This window comes from Pristiophorus japonicus, unplaced genomic scaffold (assembly GCF_044704955.1).
Source record: "Pristiophorus japonicus isolate sPriJap1 unplaced genomic scaffold, sPriJap1.hap1 HAP1_SCAFFOLD_312, whole genome shotgun sequence".
Taxonomy (NCBI): domain Eukaryota; kingdom Metazoa; phylum Chordata; class Chondrichthyes; family Pristiophoridae; genus Pristiophorus; species Pristiophorus japonicus.
In genome coordinates, this window is record NW_027252911.1 from 341,975 (window position 1) to 366,971 (window position 24,997).

At 41.6% G+C, this 24,997-nt stretch overlaps 2 non-coding genes across 2 annotated transcripts; both read right to left on the minus strand.

Annotated features, from left to right (window-relative positions):
- Nucleotides 1-6,276: 6,276 nt before the first annotated feature.
- On the minus strand, nt 6,277-6,364 carry trnap-ugg (transfer RNA proline (anticodon UGG)). Its single transcript is given in 2 exon segments — nt 6,277-6,312; nt 6,329-6,364. It is a non-coding gene; the product is annotated as a tRNA-Pro (tRNA).
- A 9,273-nt stretch (nt 6,365-15,637) lies between these two features.
- On the minus strand, nt 15,638-15,725 carry trnap-ugg (transfer RNA proline (anticodon UGG)). Its single transcript is given in 2 exon segments — nt 15,638-15,673; nt 15,690-15,725. It is a non-coding gene; the product is annotated as a tRNA-Pro (tRNA).
- Between the last annotated feature and the right edge of the window lie 9,272 nt (nt 15,726-24,997).

A 24,997-nucleotide genomic window follows, 5' to 3' on the forward strand; every position in this document is an offset into this window, starting at 1 on the left:
GTTTTTTGACAAAAGGTTGGCAGGGCTCGTCCGGGATTTGAACCCGGGACCTCTCGCATTTCAATTATTATAATGCCAAAGCGAGTATCATACGCCTAGACCAACGAGCCGCCGACAGTGAGGAGCGTAGCTCTCAGTTTCTGACGTTAGTTTGCTATTCGGCCCATCGTGCCTGTGCTGACTCTCAGAGACCGATTTCATGAGTCCCCCTCTCCATCGTTCTGCTGATGTTTTCCCTTTGATGAAGTGATTATTTTTTGTGACATTACTTCATCAACGAGCTGCATCCTTTTCAGTAAAAGGTGAATTTGACAATGAGGATAAATGTGATTGAATAAAAAAACTAGGGGAAAATGTTTAACACAATAACGACGAAGCTGGGGGCATACTGGATCAGCAGTCCATTGCTTCAACCTGTCAGTCACCTTGTCTCCTATTGACTGCAAAGTCAGACATCCATCCCCTACTTTTTCATTCAAACAGAAATAATATGCACGAAAATCTACTTCACCACTTGTTTTGCCCGTGCAACCAGATCGACAGTGATGAAAATGTGCCATTAGCTTCTTAAAGCACACAGCCTTCCTTTACTTCAGGTGAGTGACTGTCCGAGATGGTTCGTTTTGAGGCAGAATCAAAACAAAGAATATAAAATTTCACAAAGCGCGATAGCTGACCACTGCCGGACTCTAACCTGCAATCATCTGATAAGATCACAGTTACAATCGAAATCAGACACCTTATCCTTTAGGCCACGCGGCCGCTACCGTCGGTGCATAATTTGTTGTTTTTTATATTGAGAGCAAATTTGGGACAAGGGTTACATCAAGGAGTGGATATCGGAAAACATGAGCATATTTTGAGTAATGAACAGATGCGCTGCGATATGGATGTACACGGACACAGGCAAAGTCAATGTATCTTGAAACAAAACAGTTTAACAATTCGGTTATCACAGCTGATAATCACACTCCTTTTTAAATGTACAGGATGATCCGGATAATGAGAAAATACGTTTTAAAGGGGCAATTGATGAACCGGAACTGACAACCATCCCGTTGAAACAGACACCGAATGATCCTGGACAGGAAGCACATCCCTCTTACACAGCTGTAGAATTGCCCTTCACGGACAGCAGTTCCCTTTCAGAAGAATAAATTGGAATTTCTATCATTCCTGAATGCAATTGTGTTGTGCGTGAATGAGCGCGGTTCTCATGAGCACGCGGGACTGGGACGGTTGTTGAAGCCACATTTAATAGACAAGCAGGAAAGAGGGAGGGAAATAAAACCAACCCAGACAAAAAGACAATTTAAAACATATATATATTTATTATAATAAGAAAATAAATAAATTTACAATTTTATTGCAAAAAATTGAATTTGATTTGATTGAAATAAATAAATAATTGTTTCTTAATCTATATATTTTTGATTGAACGAAGTCTGTGCGACTGCATGAAATGCACTGGAAATCAGGGTGTGCAGTCAGTAAATTCCAAAACACAGTAAGCCCATGGTGTAAGACAAGCCACGAGGGAAGATGTGGGCAACAAAGGCCATCTTTTAAAGTCGCGAGTGCTTTTCTGCAGGATCAGACAGAAGCTGCGTGTGCTGTGAAAGAGGTCAAATGTAATAGAGTCAATGCAGGCAGAACAGAAAAGCATATTTATTGTGAAAGTTAAAAAGTAGGGAATGTATGTAAATATATGCATATATAAATATTGATACAGAAATTTATATAAACAAAGTCAGTCAGTCAGTCATGTCTTGTCTTGTCTTGATTTGATTTGTATTTGAAAATAAGGGGGAAGGAGCTCATCATGTCACACAGCCCATCCGCAAGCTCTCGCTAAAATCGCTATGTTTCTAACTTATATAATTTGCCTTCTTTCACAGGTGGAATAGCAAAATCCCACAGCAGACACTTCTCCTGTCAGTCAGTCCCTGAATGCGTGTTGAATCAAATCAGTGTGGCTTCAAGTTGCATGTAATGCATTTTTCCTCCCATGACATGAAATGCACAGTAAGATCGCGCAGAACGTTTCCACGCACTCTCTCACTTACACAAACACACCAACAAACTAAAAATTCTGCACTCTCCAAAGGCAGTTTTTGAAATTTGAAATTTGAAATCCGAGACAGACAGCACATTCCTTTTAAACAGATAGATAATGATCCGATACTGATAGCACACCATTTTGGAGAGACAGAGAATGACCCCGGGCAGACCAGCACATCACCTTAAAAGGGATACAGAAACACAATGAACAAAAACAAAGCATTCTGTAAAACTCAGCAGGCCGTGAACATTCTGTGGATGAATTTCCCGGGCTCACGTTCAGTCAGATGATCATTCCGATATTTTAAGAAAAATGTAAAGTTTACAGATTTTTCCTGGAAAATAGCGCCTGGAAAAATAGGCAGCGAGGAAGGACAAAAGGGAATGCCTGTGATACAGTGGAGCGTAGGAGTGATTGAATAATAAATGGCACAATGCAAAAAGGCAAAGTGAGTGGTAAGCGGGCAATAAAGCAACAAAGGATGGACCAGAGGAGGTGTTAGTGTGAACAGCAGAACCATAACAGACAATGGGAGCGGTGCTTTTGATCCGATACGTTGAACCGAATGTTGAGGCCAGAACACTATAACCTGCCTGGAATGTAGGGTTTGATCGCCTTTTAATTAGACCAGGCAGCTTGGCCACCCCGGATTGATTTCCTGCACGGTTTAAATTCGGCAGCCAAGGGAATAAATCCAAAGCCAGCTTCTCACATCTTTTCAGCGCGAGAGAAACAGGACGCACTCATATTCAGGGCAGAGTCTGTTTCACGTTGAATTTCAGATTGACGTTGAATGTATGCTTATCCCTATGGAGGTGAGCTGATGCGTGCAGAAAGGAAGATACACTGATCAAGTATTTGCCGGAATCAAACCGGGGTTTATGTTGTCCAATGAGACGCAGAGCCGAGCACATCTGAGAAACATGAACTTTACTCAGTTCGGTGAGTTTCACTGTGCTCCTGGGAATCTCCAGGATTTTTGTACACTGTGTGAACAACGGAGTGCAATCACACGTTTTAATTTGAAACATGTCAGTTTTCTCACATGTCGTCCGGCTGAGAAGTCGTTTTTTGACAAAAGGTTGGCAGGGCTCGTCCGGGATTTGAACCCGGGATCTCTCGCATTTCAATTATTATAATCCCAAAGCGAGAATCATACGCCTAGACCAACGAGCCGCCGACAGTGAGGAGCGTAGCTCTCAGTTTCTGACGTTAGTTTGCTATTCGGCCCATCGTGCCTGTGCTGACTCTCAGAGACCGATTTCATGAGTCCCCCTCTCCATCGTTCTGCTGATGTTTTCCCTTTGATGAAGTGATTATTTTTTGTGACATTACTTCATCAACGAGCTGCATCCTTTTCAGTAAAAGGTGAATTTGACAATGAGGATAAATGTGATTGAATAAAAAAACTAGGGGAAAATGTTTAACACAATAACGACGAAGCTGGGGGCATACTGGATCAGCAGTCCATTGCTTCAACCTGTCAGTCACCTTGTCTCCTATTGACTGCAAAGTCAGACATCCATCCCCTACTTTTTCATTCAAACAGAAATAATATGCACGAAAATCTACTTCACCACTTGTTTTGCCCGTGCAACCAGATCGACAGTGATGAAAATGTGCCATTAGCTTCTTAAAGCACACAGCCTTCCTTTACTTCAGGTGAGTGACTGTCCGAGATGGTTAGTTTTGAGGCAGAATCAAAACAAAGAATATAAAATTTCACAAAGCGCGATAGCTGACCACTGCCGGACTCTAACCTGCAATCATCTGATAAGATCACAGTTACAATCGAAATCAGACACCTTATCCTTTAGGCCACGCGGCCGCTACCGTCGGTGCATAATTTGTTGTTTTTTATATTGAGAGCAAATTTGGGACAAGGGTTACATCAAGGAGTGGATATCGGAAAACATGAGCATATTTTGAGTAATGAACAGATGCGCTGCGATATGGATGTACACGGACACAGGCAAAGTCAATGTATCTTGAAACACAACAGTTTAACAATTCGGTTATCACAGCTGATAATCACACTCCTTTTTAAATGTACAGGATGATCCGGATAATGAGAAAATACGTTTTAAAGGGCAATTGATGAACCGGAACTGAGTACCATCCCGTTGAAACAGACACCGAATGATCCTGGACAGGAAGCACATCCCTCTTACACAGCTGTAGAATTGCCCTTCACGGACAGCAGTTCCCTTTCAGAAGAATAAATTGGAATTTCTATCATTCCTGAATGCAATTGTGTTGTGCGTGAATGAGCGCGGTTCTCATGAGCACGCGGGACTGGGACGGTTGTTGAAGCCACATTTAATAGACAAGCAGGAAAGAGGGAGGGAAATAAAACCAACCCAGACAAAAAGACAATTTAAAACATATATATATTTATTATAATAAGAAAATAAATAAATTTACAATTTTATTGCAAAAAATTGAATTTGATTTGATTGAAATAAATAAATAATAGTTTCTTAATCTATATATTTTTGATTGAACGAAGTCTGTGCGACTGCATGAAATGCACTGGAAATCAGGGTGTGCAGTCAGTAAATTCCAAAACACAGTAAGCCCATGGTGTAAGACAAGCCACGAAGGAAGATGTGGGCAACAAAGGCCATCTTTTAAAGTCGCGAGTGCTTTTCTGCAGGATCAGACAGAAGCTGCGTGTGCTGTGAAAGAGGTCAAATGTAATAGAGCCAATGCAGGCAGAACAGAAAAGCACATTTATTGTGAAAGTTAAAAAGTAGGGAATGTATGTAAATATATGCATATATAAATATTGATACAGAAATTTATATAAACAAAGTCAGTCAGTCAGTCATGTCTTGTCTTGTCTTGATTTGATTTGTATTTGAAAATAAGGGGGAAGGAGCTCATCATGTCACACAGCCCATCCGCAAGCTCTCGCTAAAATCGCTATGTTTCTAACTTATATAATTTGCCTTCTTTCACAGGTGGAATAGCAAAATCCCACAGCAGACTCTTCTCCTGTCAGTCAGTCCCTGAATGCGTGTTGAATCAAATCAGTGTGGCTTCAAGTTGCATGTAATGCATTTTTCCTCCCATGACATGAAATGCACAGTAAGATCGCGCAGAACGTTTCCACGCACTCTCTCACTTACACAAACACACCAACAAACTAAAAATTCTGCACTCTCCAAAGGCAGTTTTTGAAATTTGAAATTTGAAATCCGAGACAGACAGCACATTCCTTTTAAACAGATAGATAATGATCCGATACTGATAGCACACCATTTTGGAGAGACAGAGAATGACCCGGGCAGACCAGCACATCACCTTAAAAGGGATACAGAAACACAATGAACAAAAACAAAGCATTCTGTAAAACTCAGCAGGCCGTGAACATTCTGTGGATGAATTTCCCGGGCTCACGTTCAGTCAGATGATCATTCCGATATTTTAAGAAAAATGTAAAGTTTACAGATTTTTCCTGGAAAATAGCGCCTGGAAAAATAGGCAGCGAGGAAGGACAAAAGGGAATGCCTGTGATACAGTGGAGCGTAGGAGTGATTGAATAATAAATGGCACAATGCAAAAAGGCAAAGTGAGTGGTAAGCGGGCAATAAAGTAACAAAGGATGGACCAGAGGAGGTGTCAGTGTGAACAGCAGAACCATAACAGACAATGGGAGCGGTGCTTATGATCCGATACGTTGAACCGAATGTTGAGGCCAGAACACTATAACCTGCCTGGAATGTAGGGTTTGAACGCCTTTTAATTAGACCAGGCAGCTTGGCCACCCCGGATTGATTTCCTGCACGGTTTAAATTCGGCAGCCAAGGGAATAAATCCAAAGCCAGCTTCTCACATCTTTTCAGCGCGAGAGAAACAGGACGCACTCATATTCAGGGCAGAGTCTGTTTCACGTTGAATTTGAGATTGACGTTGAATGTATGCTTATCCCTATGGAGGTGAGCTCATGCGTGCAGAAAGGAAGATACACTGATCAAGTATTTGCCGGAATCAAACCGGGGTTTATGTTGTCCAATGAGACGCAGAGCCGAGCACATCTGAGAAACATGAACTTTACTCAGTTCGGTGAGTTTCACTGTGCTCCTGGGAATCTCCAGGATTTTTGTACGCTGTGTGAACAACGGAGTGCAATCACACGTTTTAATTTGAAACATGTCAGTTTTCTCACATGTCGTCCGGCTGAGAAGTCGTTTTTTGTCAAAAGGTTGGCAGGGCTCGTCCGGGATTTGAACCCGGGACCTCTCGCATTTCCATTATTATAATCCCAAAGCGAGAATCATACCCCTAGACCAACGAGCCGCCGACAGTGAGGAGCGTAGATCTCAGTTTCTGACGTTAGTTTGCTATTCGGCCCATCGTGCCTGTGCTGACTCTCAGAGACCGATTTCATGAGTCCCCCTTTCCATCGTTCTGCTGATGTTTTCCCTTTGATGAAGTGATTATTTTTTGTGACATTACTTCATCAACGAGCTGCATCCTTTTCAGTAAAAGGTGAATTTGGCAATGAGGATAAATGTGATTGAATAAAAAAACTAGGGGAAAATGTTTAACACAATAACGACGAAGCTGGGGGCATACTGGATCAGCAGCCCATTGCTTCAACCTGTCAGTCACCTTGTCTCCTATTGACTGCAAAGTCAGACATCCATCCCCTACTTTTTGCATTCAAACAGAAATAATATGCACGAAAATCTACTTCACCACTTGTTTTGCCCGTGCAACCAGATCGACAGTGATGAAAATGTGCCATTAGCTTCTTAAAGCACACAGCCTTCCTTTACTTCAGGTGAGTGACTGTCCGAGATGGTTGGTTTTGAGGCAGAATCAAAACAAAGAATATAAGATTTCACAAAGGGCGATAGCTGACCACTGCCGGACTCTAACCTGCAATCATCTGATAAGATCACAGTTACAATCGAAATAAGACACCTTATCCTTTAGGCCACGCGGCCGCTACCGTCGGTGCATAATTTGTTGTTTTTTATATTGAGAGAAAATTTGGGACAAGGGTTACATCAAGGAGTGGATATCGGAAAACATGAGCATATTTTGAGTAATGAACAGATGCGCTGCGATATGGATGTACACGGACACAGGCAAAGTCAATGTATCTTGAAACACAACAGTTTAACAATTCGGTTATCACAGCTGATAATCACACTCCTTTTTAAATGTACAGGATGATCCGGATAATGAGAAAATATGTTTTAAAGGGGCAATTGATGAACCGGAACTGACAACCATCCCGTTGAAACAGACACCGAATGATCCTGGACAGGAAGCACATCCCTCTTACACAGCTGTAGAATTGCCCTTCACGGACAGCAGTTCCCTTTCAGAAGAATAAATTGGAATTTCTATCATTCCTGAATGCAATTGTGTTGTGCGTGAATGAGCGCGGTTCTCATGAGCACGCGGGACTGGGACGGTTGTTGAAGCCACATTTAATAGACAAGCAGGAAAGAGGGAGGGAAATAAAACCAACCCAGACAAAAAGACAATTTAAAACATATATATATTTATTATAATAAGAAAATAAATAAATTTACAATTTTATTGCAAAAAATTGAATTTGATTTGATTGAAATAAATAAATAATTGTTTCTTAATCTATATATTTTTGATTGAACGAAGTCTGTGCGACTGCATGAAATGCACTGGAAATCAGGGTGTGCAGTCAGTAAATTCCCAAACACAGTAAGCCCATGGTGTAAGACAAGCCACGAAGGAAGATGTGGGAAACAAAGGCCATCTTTTAAAGTCGCGAGTGCTTTTCTGCACGATCAGACAGAAGCTGCGTGTGCTGTGAAAGAGGTCAAATGTAATAGAGCCAATGCAGGCAGAACAGAAAAGCACATTTATTGTGAAAGTTAAAAAGTAGGGAATGTATGTAAATATATGCATATATAAATATTGATACAGAAATTTATATAAACAAAGTCAGTCAGTCAGTCATGTCTTGTCTTGTCTTGATTTGATTTGTATTTGAAAATAAGGGGGAATGAGCTCATCATGTCACACAGCCCATCCGCAAGCTCTCGCTAAAATCGCTATGTTTCTAACTTATATAATTTGCCTTCTTTCACATGTGGAATAGCAAAATCCCACAGCAGACTCTTCTCCTGTCAGTCAGTCCCTGAATGCGTGTTGAATCAAATCAGTGTGGCTTCAAGTTGCATGTAATGCATTTTTCCTCACATGACATGAAATGCACAGTAAGATCGCGCAGAACGTTTCCACGCACTCTCTCACTTACACAAACACACCAACAAACTAAAAATTCTGCACTCTCCAAAGGCAGTTTTTGAAATTTGAAATTTGAAATCCGGGACAGATAGCACATTCCTTTTAAACAGATAGATAATGATCCGATACTGATAGCACACCATTTTGGAGAGACAGAGATTGACCCCGGGCAGACCAGCACATCACCTTAAAAGGGATACAGAAACACAATGAACAAAAACAAAGCATTCTGTAAAACTCAGCAGGCCGTGAACATTCCGTGGATGAATTTCCCGGGCTCACGTTCAGTCAGATGATCATTCCGATATTTTAAGAAAAATGTAAAGTTTACAGATTTTTCCTGGAAAATAGCGCCTTGAAAAATAGGCAGCGAGGAAGGACAAAAGGGAATGCCTGTGATACAGTGGAGCGTAGGAGTGATTGAATAATAAATGGCACAATGCAAAAAGGCAAAGTGAGTGGTAAGCGGGCAATAAAGTAACAAAGGATGGACTAGAGGAGGTGTTAGTGTGAACAGCAGAACCATAACAGACAATGGGAGCGGTGCTTATGATCCGATACGTTGAACCGAATGTTGAGGCCAGAACACTATAACCTGCCTGGAATGTAGGGTTTGAACGCCTTTTAATTAGACCAGGCAGCTTGGCCACCCCGGATTGATTTCCTGCACGGTTTAAATTCGGCAGCCAAGGCCAGCTTCTCACATCTTTTCAGCGCGAGAGAAACAGGACGCACTCATATTCAGGGCAGAGTCTGTTTCACGTTGAATTTAAGATTGACGTTGAATGTATGCTAATCCCTATGGAGGTGAGCTCATGCGTGCAGAAAGGAAGATACACTGATCAAGTATTTGCCGGAATCAAACCGGGGTTTATGTTGTCCAATGAGACGCAGAGCCGAGCACATCTGAGAAACATGAACTTTACTCAGTTCGGTGAGTTTCACTGTGCTCCTGGGAATCTCCAGGATTTTTGTACGCTGTGTGAACAACGGAGTGCAATCACACGTTTTAATTTGAAACATGTCAGTTTTCTCACATGTCGTCCGGCTGAGAAGTCGTTTTTTGACAAAAGGTTGGCAGGGCTCGTCCGGGATTTGAACCCGGTACCTCTCGCATTTCAATTATTATAATCCCAAAGCGAGAATCATACCCCTAGACCAGCGAGCCGCCGACAGTGAGGAGCGTAGCTCTCAGTTTCTGACGTTAGTTTGCTATTCGGCCCATCGTGCCTGTGCTGACTCTCAGAGACCGATTTCATGAGTCCCCCTCTCCATCGTTCTGCTGATGTTTTCCCTTTGATGAAGTGATTATTTTTTGTGACATTACTTCATCAACGAGCTGCATCCTTTTCAGTAAAAGGTGAATTTGGCAATGAGGATAAATGTGATTGAATAAAAAAACTAGGGGAAAATGTTTAACACAATAACGACGAAGCTGGGGGCATACTGGATCAGCAGTCCATTGCTTCAACCTGTCAGTCACCTTGTCTCCTATTGACTGCAAAGTCAGACATCCATCCCCTACTTTTTGCATTCAAACAGAAATAATATGCACGAAAATCTACTTCACCACTTGTTTTGCCCGTGCAACCAGATCGACAGTGATGAAAATGTGCCATTAGCTTCTTAAAGCACACAGCCTTCCTTTACTTCAGGTGAGTGACTGTCCGAGATGGTTGGTTTTGAGGCAGAATCAAAACAAAGAATATAAAATTTCACAAAGCGCGATAGCTGACCACTGCCGGACTCTAACCTGCAATCATCTGATAAGATCACAGTTACAATCGAAATCAGACACCTTATCCTTTAGGCCACGCGGCCGCCACCGTCGGTGCATAATTTGTTGTTTTTTATATTGAGAGCAAATTTGGGACAAGGGTGACATCAAGGAGTGGATATCGGAAAACATGAGCATATTTTGAGTAATGAACAGATGCGCTGCGATATGGATGTACACGGACACAGGCAAAGTCAATGTATCTTGAAACACAACAGTTTAACAATTCGGTTATCACAGCTGATAATCACACTCCTTTTTAAATGTACAGGATGATCCGGATAATGAGAAAATACGTTTTAAAGGGGCAATTGATGAACCGGAACTGACAACCATCCCGTTGAAACAGACACCGAATGATCCTGGACAGGAAGCACATCCCTCTTACACAGCTGTAGAATTGCCCTTCACGGACAGCAGTTCCCTTTCAGAAGAATAAATTGGAATTTCTATCATTCCTGAATGCAATTGTGTTGTGCGTGAATGAGCGCGGTTCTCATGAGCACGCGGGACTGGGACGGTTGTTGAAGCCACATTTAATAGACAAGCAGGAAAGAGGGAGGGAAATAAAACCAACCCAGACAAAAAGACAATTTAAAACATATATATATTTATTATAATAAGAAAATAAATAAATTTACAATTTTATTGCAAAAAATTGAATTTGATTTGATTGAAATAAATAAATAATTGTTTCTTAATCTATATATTTTTGATTGAACGAAGTCTGTGCGACTGCATGAAATGCACTGGAAATCAGGGTGTGCAGTCAGTAAATTCCAAAACACAGTAAGCCCATGGTGTAAGACAAGCCACGAGGGAAGATGTGGGAAACAAAGCCCATCTTTTAAAGTCGCGAGTGCTTTTCTGCACGATCAGACAGAAGCTGCGTGTGCTGTGAAAGAGGTCAAATGTAATAGAGCCAATGCAGGCAGAACAGAAAAGCACATTTATTGTGAAAGTTAAAAAGTAGGGAATGTATGTAAATATATGCATATATAAATATTGATACAGAAATTTATATAAACAAAGTCAGTCAGTCAGTCATGTCTTGTCTTGTCTTGATTTGATTTGTATTTGAAAATAAGGGGGAATGAGCTCATCATGTCACACAGCCCATCCGCAAGCTCTCGCTAAAATCGCTATGTTTCTAACTTATATAATTTGCATTCTTTCACATGTGGAATAGCAAAATCCCACAGCAGACTCTTCTCCTGTCAGTCAGTCCCTGAATGCGTGTTGAATCAAATCAGTGTGGCTTCAAGTTGCATGTAATGCATTTTTCCTCACATGACATGAAATGCACAGTAAGATCGCGCAGAACGTTTCCACGCACTCTCTCACTTACACAAACACACCAACAAACTAAAAATTCTGCACTCTCCAAAGGCAGTTTTTGAAATTTGAAATTTGAAATCCGGGACAGACAGCACATTCCTTTTAAACAGATAGATAATGATCCGATACTGATAGCACACCATTTTGGAGAGACAGAGAATGACCCCGGGCAGACCAGCACATCACCTTAAAAGGGATACAGAAACACAATGAACAAAAACAAAGCATTCTGTAAAACTCAGCAGGCCGTGAACATTCTGTGGATGAATTTCCCGGGCTCACGTTCAGTCAGATGATCATTCCGATATTTTAAGATAAATGTAAAGTTTACAGATTTTTCCTGGAAAATAGCGCCTGGAAAAATAGGCAGCGAGGAAGGACAAAATGGAATGCCTGTGATACAGTGGAGCGTAGGAGTGATTGAATAATAAATGGCACAATGCAAAAAGGCAAAGTGAGTGGTAAGCGGGCAATAAAGTAACAAAGGATGGACCAGAGGAGGTGTTAGTGTGAACAGCAGAACCATTAGCAGGCAATGGGAGCTGTGCTTATGATCCGATACGTTGAACCGAATGTTGAGGCCAGAACACTATAACCTGCCTGGAATGTAGGGTTTGAATGCCTTTTAATTAGACCAGGCAGCTTGGCCACCCCGGATTGATTTCCTGCACGGTTTAAATTCGGCAGCCAAGGCCAGCTTCTCACATCTTTTCAGCGCGAGAGAAACAGGACGCACTCATATTCAGGGCAGAGACTGTTTCACGTTGAATTTGAGATTGACGTTGAATGTATGCTTATCCCTATGGAGGTGAGATCATGCGTGCAGAAAGGAAGATACACTGATCAAGTATTTGCCGGAATCAAAACGGGGTTTATGTTGTCCAATGAGACGCAGAGCCGAGCACATCTGAGAAACATGAACTTTACTCAGTTCGGTGAGTTTCACTTTGCTCCTGGGAATCTCCAGGATTTTTGGACGCTGTGTGAACAACGGAGTGCAATCACACGTTTTAATTTGAAACAAGTCAGTTTTCTCACATGTCGACCGGCTGAGAAGTCGTTTTTTGACAAAAGGTCGGCAGGGCTCATCCGGGATTTGAACCCGTGACCTCTCGCATTTCAATTATTATAATCCCAAAGCGAGAATCATACCCCTAGACCAACGAGCCGCCGACAGTGAGGAACGTAGCTCTCAGTTTCTGACGTTAGTTTGCTATTCGACCCATCGTGCCTGTGCTGACTCTCAGAGACCGATTTCATGAGTCCCCCTCTCCATCGTCCTGCTAATGTTTTCCCTTTGATGAAGTGATTATTTTTTGTGACATTACTTCACCAACGAGCTGCATCCTTTTCAGTAAAAGGTGAATTTGGCAATGAGGATAAATGTGATTGAATAAAAAAACTAGGGGAAAATGTTTAACACAATAACGACGATGCTGGGGGCATACTGGATCAGCAGTCCATTGCTTCAACCTGTCAGTCACCTTGTCTCCTATTGACTGCAAAGTCAGACATCCATCCCCTACTTTTTGCATTAAAACAGAAATAATATGCACGAAAATCTACTTCACCACTTGTTTTGCCCGTGCAACCAGATCGACAGTGATGAAAATGTGCCATTAGCTTCTTAAAGCACACAGCCTTCCTTTACTTCAGGTGAGTGACTGTCCGAGATGGTTGGTTTTGAGGCAGAATCAAAACAAAGAATATAAAATTTCACAAAGCGCGATTGCTGACCACTGCCGGACTCGAACCTGCAATCATCTGATAAGATCACAGTTACAATCGAAATCAGACACCTTATCCTTTAGGCCACGCGGCCGCTACCGTCGGTGCATAATTTGTTGTTTTTTATATTGAGAGCAAAATTTGGACAAGGGTTACATCAAGGAGTGGATATCGGAAAACATGAGCATATTTTGAGTAATGAACAGATGCGCTGCGATATGGATGTACACGGACACAGGCAAAGTCAATGTATCTTGAAACACAACAGTTTAACAATTCGGTTATCACAGCTGATAATCACACTCCTTTTTAAATGTACAGGATGATCCGGATAATGAGAAAATACGTTTTAAAGGGGCAATTGATGAACCGGAACTGACAACCATCCCGTTGAAACAGACACCGAATGATCCTGGACAGGAAACACATCCCTCTTACACAGCTGTAGAATTGCCCTTCACGGACAGCAGTTCCCTTTCAGAAGAATAAATTGGAATTTCTATCATTCCTGAATGCAATTGTGTTGTGCGTGAATGAGCGCGGTTCTCATGAGCACGCGGGACTGGGACGGTTGTTGAAGCCACATTTGATAGACAAGCAGGAAAGAGGGAGGGAAATAAAACCAACCCAGACAAAAAGACAATTTAAAACATATATATATTTATTATAATAAGAAAATAAATAAATTTACAATTTTATTGCAAAAAATTGAATTTGATTTGATTGAAATAAATAAATAATTGTTTCTTAATCTATATATTTTTGATTGAACGAAGTCTGTGCGACTGCATGAAATGCACTGGAAATCAGGGTGTGCAGTCAGTAAATTCCAAAACACAGTAAGCCCATGGTGTAAGACAAGCCACGAGGGAAGATGTGGGCAACAAAGGCCATCTTTTAAAGTCGCGAGTGCTTTTCTGCAGGATCAGACAGAAGCTGCGTGTGCTGTGAAAGAGGTCAAATGTAATAGAGCCAATGCAGGCAGAACAGAAAAGCACATTTATTGTGAAAGTTAAAAAGTAGGGAATGTATGTAAATATATGCATATATAAATATTGATACAGAAATTTATATAAACAAAGTCAGTCAGTCAGTCATGTCTTGTCTTGTCTTGATTTGATTTTTATTTGAAAATAAGGGGGAAGGAGCTCATCATGTCACACAGCCCATCCGCAAGCTCTCGCTAAAATCGCTATGTTTCTAACTTATATAATTTGCCTTCTTTCACATGTGGAATAGCAAAATCCCACAGCAGACTCTTCTCCTGTCAGTCAGTCCCTGAATGCGTGTTGAATCAAATCAGTGTGGCTTCAAGTTGCATGTAATGCATTTTTCCTCACATGACATGAAATGCACAGTAAGATCGCGCAGAACGTTTCCGCGCACTCTCTCACTTACACAAACACACCAACAAACTAAAAATTCTGCACTCTCCAAAGGCAGTTTTTGAAATTTGAAATTTGAAATCCGGGACAGACAGCACATTCCTTTTAAACAGATAGATAATGATCCGATACTGATAGCACACCATTTTGGAGAGACAGAGAATGACCCCGGGCAGACCAGCACATCACCTTAAAAGGGATACAGAAACACAATGAACAAAAACAAAGCATTCTGTAAAACTCAGCAGGCCGTGAACATTCTGTGGATGAATTTCCCGGGCTCACGTTCAGTCAGATGATCATTCCGATATTTTAAGAAAAATGTAAAGTTTACAGATTTTTCCTGGAAAATAGCGCCTGGAAAAATAGGCAGCGAGGAAGGACAAAAGGGAATGCCTGTGATACAGTGGAGCGTAGGAGTGATTGAATAATAAATGGCACAATGCAAAAAGGCAAAGTGAGTGGTAAGCGGGCAATAAAGTAACAAAGGATGGACCAGAGGAGGTGTTCGTGTGAACAGCAGAACCATTAGCAGAAAATGGGAGCGGTGCTTATGATCCGATACGTTGAACCGAATGTTGAGGCCAGAACACTATAACCTGCCTGGAATCTAGGGTTTGAACGCCTTTTAATTAGACCAGGCAGCTTGGCCACCCCGGATCGATTTCCTGCACGGTTTAAATTCGGCAGCCAAGGGACTAAATCCAAAGCCAGCTTCTCACATCTTTTCAGCGCGAGAGAAACAGGACGCACTCATATTCAGGGCAGAGTCTGTTTCACGTTGAATTTGAGATTGACGTTGAATGTATGCTTATCCCGATGGAGGTGAGCTCATGCGTGCAGAAAGGAAGATACACTGATCAAGTATTTGCCGGAATCAAAACGGGGTTTATGTTGTCCAATGAGACGCAGAGCCGAGCACATCTGAGAAACATGAACTTTACTCAGTTCGGTGAGTTTCACTTTGCTCCTGGGAATCTCCAGGATTTTTGTACGCTGTGTGAACAACGGAGTGCAATCATACGTTTTAATTTGAAACATGTCAGTTTTCTCACATGTCGACCGGCTGAGAAGTCGTTTTTTGACAAAAGGTTGGCAGGGCTCGTCCGGGATTTGAACCCGGGACCTCTCGCATTTCAATTATTATAATCCCAAAGCGAGAATCATACCCCTAGACCAACGAGCCGCCGACAGTGAGGAGCGTAGCTCTCAGTTTCTGATGTTAGTTTGCTATTCGGCCCATCGTGCCTGTGCTGACTCTCAGAGACCGATTTCATGAGTCCCCCTCTCCATCGTTCTGCTAATGTTTTCCCTTTGATGAAGTGATTATTTTTTGTGACATTACTTCATCAACGAGCTGCATCCTTTTCAGTAAAAGGTGAATTTGGCAATGAGGATAAATGTGATTGAATAAAAAAACTAGGGGAAAATGTTTAACACAATAACGACGAAGCTGGGGGCATACTGGATCAGCAGTCCATTGCTTCAACCTGTCAGTCACCTTGTCTCCTATTGACTGCAAAGTCAGACATCCATCCCCTACTTTTTGCATTCAAACAGAAATAATATGCACGAAAATCTACTTCACCACTTGTTTTGCCCGTGCAACCAGATCGACAGTGATGAAAATGTGCCATTAGCTTCTTAAAGCACACAGCCTTCCTTTACTTCAGGTGAGTGACTGTCCGAGATGGTTGGTTTTGAGGCAGAATCAAAACAAAGAATATAAAATTTCACAAAGCGCGATAGCTGACCACTGCCGGACTCGAACCTGCAATCATCTGATAAGATCACAGTTACAATCGAAATCAGACACCTTATCCTTTAGGCCACGCGGCCGCTACCGTCGGTGCATAATTTGTTGTTTTTTATATTGAGAGCAAATTTTGGACAAGGGTTACATCAAGGAGTGGATATCGGAAAACATGAGCATATTTTGAGTAATGAACAGATGCGCTGCGATATGGATGTACACGGACACAGGCAAAGTCAATGTATCTTGAAACACAACAGTTTAACAATTCGGTTATCACAGCTGATAATCACACTCCTTTTTAAATGTACAGGATGATCCGGATAATGAGAAAATACGTTTTAAAGGGGCAATTGATGAACCGGAACTGACAACCATCCCGTTGAAACAGACACCGAATGATCCTGGACAGGAAGCACATCCCTCTTACACAGCTGTAGAATTGCCCTTCACGGACAGCAGTTCCCTTTCAGAAGAATAAATTGGAATTTCTATCATTCCTGAATGCAATTGTGTTGTGCGTGAATGAGCGCGGTTCTCATGAGCACGCGGGACTGGGACGGTTGTTGAAGCCACAGGTGATAGACAAGCAGGAAAGAGGGAGGGAAATAAAACCAACCCAGACAAAAAGACAATTTAAAACATATATATATTTATCATAATAAGAAAATAAATAAATTTACAATTTTATTGCAAAAAATTGAATTTGATTTGATTGAAATAAATAAATAATTGTTTCTTAATCTATATATTTTTGATTGAACGAAGTCTGTGCGACTGCATGAAATACACTGGAAATCAGCGTGTGCAGTCAGTAAATTCCCAAACACAGTAAGCCCATGGTGTAAGACAAGCCACGAAGGAAGATGTGGGAAACAAAGGCCATCTTTTAAAGTCGCGAGTTCTTTTCTGCACGATCAGACAGAAGCTGCGTGTGCTGTGAAAGAGGTCAAATGTAATAGAGCCAATGCAGGCAGAACAGAAAAGCACATTTATTGTGAAAGTTAAAAAGTAGGGAATGTATGTAAATATATGCATATATAAATATTGATACAGAAATTTATATAAACAAAGTCAGTCAGTCAGTCATGTCTTGTCTTGTCTTGATTTGATTTGTATTTGAAAATAAGGGGGAATGAGCTCATCATGTCACACAGCCCATCCGCAAGCTCTCGCTAAAATCGCTATGTTTCTAACTTATATAATGTGCCTTCTTTCACATGTGGAATAGCAAAATCCCACAGCAGACTCTTCTCCTGTCAGTCAGTCCCTGAAAGCGTGTTGAATCAAATCAGTGTGGCTTCAAGTTGCATGTAATGCATTTTTCCTCACATGACATGAAATGCACAGTAAGATCGCGCAGAACGTTTCCACGCACTCTCTCACTTACACAAACACACCAACAAACTAAAAATTCTGCACTCTCCAAAGGCAGTTTTTGAAATTTGAAATTTGAAATCCGGGACAGACAGCACATTCCTTTTAATCAGATAGATAATGATCCGATACTGATAGCACACCATTTTGGAGAGACAGAGAATGACCCCGGGCAGACCAGCACATCACCTTAAAAGGGATACAGAAACACAATGAACAAAAACAAAGCATTCTGTAAAACTCAGCAGGCCGTGAACATTCTGTGGATGAATTTCCCGGGCTCACGTTCAGTCAGATGATCATTCCGATATTTTAAGAAAAATGTAAAGTTTACAGATTTTTCCTGGAAAATAGCGCCTGGAAAAATAGGCAGCGAGGAAGGACAAAATTGAATGCCTGTGATACGGTGGAGCGTAGGAGTGATTGAATAATAAATGGCACAATGCAAAAAGGCAAAGTGAGTGGTAAGCGGGCAATAAAGTAACAAAGGATGGACCAGAGGAGGTGTTAGTGTGAACAGCAGAACCATTAGCAGATAATGGGAGCTGTGCTTATGATCCGATACGTTGAACCGAATGTTGAGGCCAGAACACTATAACCTGCCTGGAATGTAGGGTTTGAATGCCTTTTAATTAGACCAGGCAGCTTGGCCACCCCGGATTGATTTCCTGCACGGTTTAAATTTGCAGCCAAGGCCAGCTTCTCACATCTTTTCAGCGCGAGAGAAACAGGACGCACTCATATTCAGGGCAGAGTCTGTTTCACGTTGAATTTGAGATTGACGTTGAATGTATGCTTATCCCGAAGGAGGTGAGCTCATGCGTGCAGAAAGGAAGATACACTGATCAAGTATTTGCCGGAATCAAAATGGGGTTTATGTTGTCCAATGAGACACAGAGCCGAGCACATCTGAGAAACATGAACTTTACTCAGTTCGGTGAGTTTCACTTTGCTCCTGGGAATCTCCAGGATTTTTGTACGCTGTGTGAACAACGGAGTGCAATCACACGTTTTAATTTGAAACATGTCAGTTTTGTCACATGTCGACCGGCTGAGAAGTCGTTTTTTGACAAAAGGTTGGCAGGGCTCGTCCGGGATTTGAACCCGGGAGCTCTCGCATTTCAATTATTATAATCCCAAAGCGAGAATCATACCCTTAGACCAACGAGCCGCCGACAGTGAGGAGCGTAGCTTTCAGTTTCTGACGTTAGTTTGCTATTCGGCCCATCGTGCCTGTGCTGACTCTCAGAGACCGATTTCATGAGTCCCCCTCTCCATCGTTCTGCTAATGTTTTCCCTTTGATTAAGTGATTATTTTTTGTGACATTACTTCATCAACGAGCTGCATCCTTTTCAGTAAAAGGTGAATTTGGCAATGAGGATAAATGTGATTGAATAAAAAAACTAGGGGAAAATGTTTAACACAATAACGACGAAGCTGGGGGCATACTGGATCAGCAGTCCATTGCTTCAACCTGTCAGTCACCTTGTCTCCTATTGACTGCAAAGTCAGACATCCATCCCCTACTTTTTGAATTCAAACAGAAATAATATGCACGAAAATCTACTTCACCACTTGTTTTGCCCGTGCAACCAGATCGACAGTGATGAAAAAGTGCCATTAGCTTCTTAAAGCACACAGCCTTCCTTTACTTCAGGTGAGTGACTGTCCGAGATGGTTGGTTTTGAGGCAGAATCAAAACAAAGAATATAAAATTTCACAAAGCGCGATAGCTGACCATTGCCAGACTCGAACCTGCAATCATCTGATAAGATCACAGTTACAATCGAAATCAGACACCTTATACTTTAAGCCACGCGGTCGCTACTGTCAGTGCATAATTTATTGTTTTTTATATTGAGAGCAAATTTGGGACAAGGGTTACATCAAGGAGTGGATATCGGAAAACATGAGCATATTTTGAGTAATGAACAGATGCGCTGCGATATGGATGTACACGGACACAGGCAAAGACAATGTATCTTGAAACACAACAGTTTAACAATTCGGTTATCACAGCTGATAATCACACTCCTTTTTAAATGTACAGGATGATCCGGATAATGAGAAAATACGTTTTAAAGGGGCAATTGATGAACCGGAACTGACAACCATCCCGTTGAAACAGACACCGAATGATCCTGGACAGGAAGCACATCCCTCTTACACAGCTGTAGAATTGCCCTTCACGGACAGCAGTTCCCTTTCAGAAGAATAAATTGGAATTTCTATCATTCCTGAATGCAATTGTGTTGTGCGTGAATGAGCGCGGTTCGCATGAGCACGCGGGACTGGGACGGTTGTTGAAGCCACAGGTGATAGACAAGCAGGAAAGAGGGAGGGAAATAAAACCAACCCAGACAAAAAGACAATTTAAAACATATATATATTTATTATAATAAGAAAATAAATAAATTTACAATTTTATTGCAAAAAATTGAATTTGATTTGATTGAAATTAATAAATAATTGTTTCTTAATCTATATATTTTTGATTGAACGAAGTCTGTGCGACTGCATGAAATGCACTGGAAATCAGGGTGTGCAGTCAGTAAATTCTCAAACACAGTAAGCCCATGGTGTAAGACAAGCCACTCGGGAAGATGTGGGCAACAAAGGCCATCTTTTAAAGTCGCGAGTGCTTTTCTGCAGGATCAGACAGAAGCTGCGTGTGCTGTGAAAGAGGTCAAATGTAATAGAGCCAATGCAGGCAGAACAGAAAAGCACATTTATTGTGAAAGTTAAAAAGTAGGGAATGTATGTAAATATATGCATATATAAATATTGATACAGAAATTTATATAAACAAAGTCAGTCAGTCAGTCATGTCTTGTCTTGTCTTGATTTGATTTGTATTTGAAAATAAGGGGGAAGGAGCTCATCATGTCACACAGCCCATCCGCAAGCTCTCGCTAAAATCGCTATGTTTCTAACTTATATAATTTGCCTTCTTTCACAGGTGGAATAGCAAAATCCCACAGCAGACTCTTCTCCTGTCAGTCAGTCCCTGAATGCGTGTTGAATCAAATCAGTGTGGCTTCAAGTTGCATGTAATGCATTTTTCCTCCCATGACATGAAATGCACAGTAAGATCGCGCAGAACGTTTCCACGCACTCTCTCACTTACACAAACACACCAACAAACTAAAAATTCTGCACTCTCCAAAGGCAGTTTTTGAAATTTGAAATTTGAAATCCGAGACAGACAGCACATTCCTTTTAAACAGATAGATAATGATCCGATACTGATAGCACACCATTTTGGAGAGACAGAGAATGACCCCGGGCAGACCAGCACATCACCTTAAAAGGGATACAGAAACACAAGGAACAAAAACAAAGCATTCTGTAAAACTCAGCAGGCCGTGAACATTCTGTGGATGAATTTCTCGGGCTCACGTTCAGTCAGATGATCATTCCGATATTTTAAGAAAAATGTAAAGTTTACAGATTTTTTCTGGAAAATAGCGCCTGGAAAAATAGGCAGCGAGGAAGGACAAAAGGGAATGCCTGTGATACAGTGGAGCGTGGGAGTGATTGAATAATAAATGGCACAATGCAAAAAGGCAAAGTGAGTGGAATGCGGGCAATAAAGTAACAAAGGATGGACCAGAGGAGGTGTTAGTGTGAACAGCAGAACCATTAGCAGACAATAGGAGCGGTGCTTATGATCCGATACGTTGAACCGAATGTTGAGGCCAGAACACTATAACCTGCCTGGAAAGTAGGGTTTGAACGCCTTTTAATTAGACCAGGCAGCTTGGCCACCCCGGGTCGATTTCCTGCACGGTTTAAATTCGGCAGCCAAGGGACTAAATCCAAAGCCAGCTTCTCACATCTTTTCAGCGCGAGAGAAACAGGACGCACTCATATTCAGGGCAGAGTCTGTTTCACGTTGAATTTGAGATTGACGTTGAATGTATGCTTATCCCTATGGAGGTGAGCTCATGCGTGCAGAAAGGCAGATACACTGATCAAGTATTTGCCGGAATCAAAACGGGGTTTATGTTGTCCAATGAGACACAGAGCCGAGCACATCTGAGAAACATGAACTTTATTCAGTTCGGTGAGTTTCACTTTGCTCCTGGGAATCTCCAGGATTTTTGGACGCTGTGTGAACAACGGAGTGCAATCACACGTTTTAATTTGAAACAAGTCAGTTTTCTCACATGTCGACCGGCTGAGAAGTCGTTTTTTGACAAAAGGTTGGCAGGGCTCATCCGGGATTTGAACCCGTGACCTCTCGCATTTCAATTATTATAATCCCAAAGCAAGAATCATACCCCTAGACCAACGAGCCGCCGACAGTGAGGAACGTAGCTCTCAGTTTCTGACGTTAGTTTGCTATTCGGCCCATCGTGCCTGTGCTGACTCTCAGAGACCGATTTCATGAGTCCCCCTCCTCATCGTCCTGCTAATGTTTTCCCTTTGATGAAGTGATTATTTTTTGTGACATTACTTCACCAACGAGCTGCATCCTTTTCAGTAAAAGGTGAATTTGACAATGAGGATAAATGTGATTGAATAAAAAAACTAGGGGAAAATGTTTAACACAATAACGACGAAGCTGGGGGCATACTGGATCAGCAGTCCATTGCTTCAACCTGTCAGTCACCTTGTTTCCTATTGACTGCAAAGTCAGACATCCATCCCCTACTTTTTGCATTCAAACAGAAATAATATGCACGAAAATCTACTTCACCACTTGTTTTGCCCGTGCAACCAGATCGACAGTGATGAAAATGTGCCATTAGCTTCTTAAAGCACACAGCCTTCCTTTACATCAGGTGAGTGACTGTCCGAGATGGTTGGTTTTGAGGCAGAATCAAAACAAAGAATATAAAATTTCACAAAGCGCGATAGCTGACCACTGCCGGACTCGAACCTGCAATCATCTGATAAGATCACAGTTACAATCGAAATCAGACACATTACCCTTTAGGCCACGCGGCCGCTACCGTCGGTGCATAATTTGTTGTTTTTTATATTGAGAGCAAATTTGGGACAAGGGTTACATCAAGGAGTGGATATCGGAAAACATGAGCATATTTTGAGCAATGAACAGATGCGCTGCGATATGGATGTACACGGACACAGGCAAAGTCAATGTATCTTGAAACACAACAGTTTAACAATTCGGTTATCACAGCTGATAATCACACTCCTTTTTAAATGTACAGGATGATCCGGATAATGAGAAAATCCGTTTTAAAGGGGCAATTGATGAACCGGAACTGAAAACAATCCCGTTGAAACAGACACCGAATGATCCTGGACAGGAAGCACATCCCTCTTACACAGCTGTAGAATTGCCCTTCACGGACAGCAGTTCCCTTTCAGAAGAATAAATTGGAATTTCTATCATTCCTGAATGCAATTGTGTTGTACGTGAATGAGCGCGGTTCTCATGAGCACGCGGGACTGGGACAGTTGTTGAAGCCACAGGTGATAGACAAGCAGGAAAGAGGGAGGGAAATAAAACCAACCCAGACAAAAAGACAATTTAAAACATATATATATTTATTATAATAAGAAAATAAATAAATTTACAATTTTATTGCAAAAAATTGAATTTGATTTGATTGAAATAAATAAATAATTGTTTCTTAATCTATATATTTTTGATTGAACGAAGTCTGTGCGACTGCATGAAATGCACTGGAAATCAGGGTGTGCAGTCAGTAAATTCCAAAACACAGTAAGCCCATGGTGTAAGACAAGCCACGAGGGAAGATGTGGGCAACAAAGGCCATCTTTTAAAGTCGCGAGTGCTTTTCTGCAGGATCAGACAGAAGCTGCGTGTGCTGTGAAAGAGGTCAAATGTAATAGAGCCAATGCAGGCAGAACAGAAAAGCACATTTATTGTGAAAGTTAAAAAGTAGGGAATGTATGTAAATATATGCATATATAAATATTGATACAGAAATTTATATAAACAAAGTCAGTCAGTCAGTCATGTCTTGTCTTGTCTTGATTTGATTTGTATTTGAAAATAAGGGGGAAGGAGCTCATCATGTCACACAGCCCATCCGCAAGCTCTCGCTAAAATCGCTATGTTTCTAACTTATATAATTTGCCTTCTTTCACATGTGGAATAGCAAAATCCCACAGCAGACTCTTCTCCTGTCAGTCAGTCCCTGAATGCGTGTTGAATCAAATCAGTGTGGCTTCAAGTTGCATGTAATGCATTTTTCCTCCCATGACATGAAATGCACAGTAAGATCGCGCAGAACGTTTCCACGCACTCTCTCACTTACACAAACACACCAACAAACTAAAAATTCTGCACTCTCCAAAGGCAGATTTTGAAATTTGAAATTTGAAATCCGAGACAGATAGCACATTCCTTTTAAACAGATAGATAATGATCCGATACTGATAGCACACCATTTTGGAGAGACAGAGATTGACCCCGGGCAGACCAGCACATCACCTTAAAAGGGATACAGAAACACAATGAACAAAAACAAAGCATTCTGTAAAACTCAGCAGGCCGTGAACATTCTGTGGATGAATTTCCCGGGCTCACGTTCAGTCAGATGATCATTCCGATATTTTAAGAAAAATGTAAAGTTTACAGATTTTTCCTGGAAAATAGCGCCTTGAAAAATAGGCAGCGAGGAAGGACAAAAGGGAATGCCTGTGATACAGTGGAGCGTAGGAGTGATTGAATAATAAATGGCACAATGCAAAAAGGCAAAGTGAGTGGTAAGCGGGCAATAAAGTAACAAAGGATGGACCAGAGGAGGTGTTAGTGTGAACAGCAGAACCATAACAGACAATGGGAGCGGTGCTTATGATCCGATAAATTGAACCGAATGTTGAGGCCAGAACACTATAACCTGCCTGGAATGTCGGGTTTGAACGCCTTTTAATTAGACCAGGCAGCTTGGCCACCCCGGATTGATTTCCTGCACGGTTTAAATTCGGCAGCCAAGGCCAGCTTCTCACATCTTTTCAGCGCGAGAGAAACAGGACGCACTCATATTCAGGGCAGAGTCTGTTTCACGTTGAATTTGAGATTGACGTTGAATGTATGCTAATCCCTATGGAGGTGAGCTCATGCGTGCAGAAAGGAAGATACACTGATCAAGTATTTGCCGGAATCAAACCGGGGTTTATGTTGTCCAATGAGACGCAGAGCCGAGCACATCTGAGAAACATGAACTTTACTCAGTTCGGTGAGTTTCACTGTGCTCCTGGGAATCTCCAGGATTTTTGTACGCTGTGTGAACAACGGAGTGCAATCACACGTTTTAATTTGAAACATGTCAGTTTTCTCACATGTCGTCCGGCTGAGAAGTCGTTTTTTGACAAAAGGTTGGCA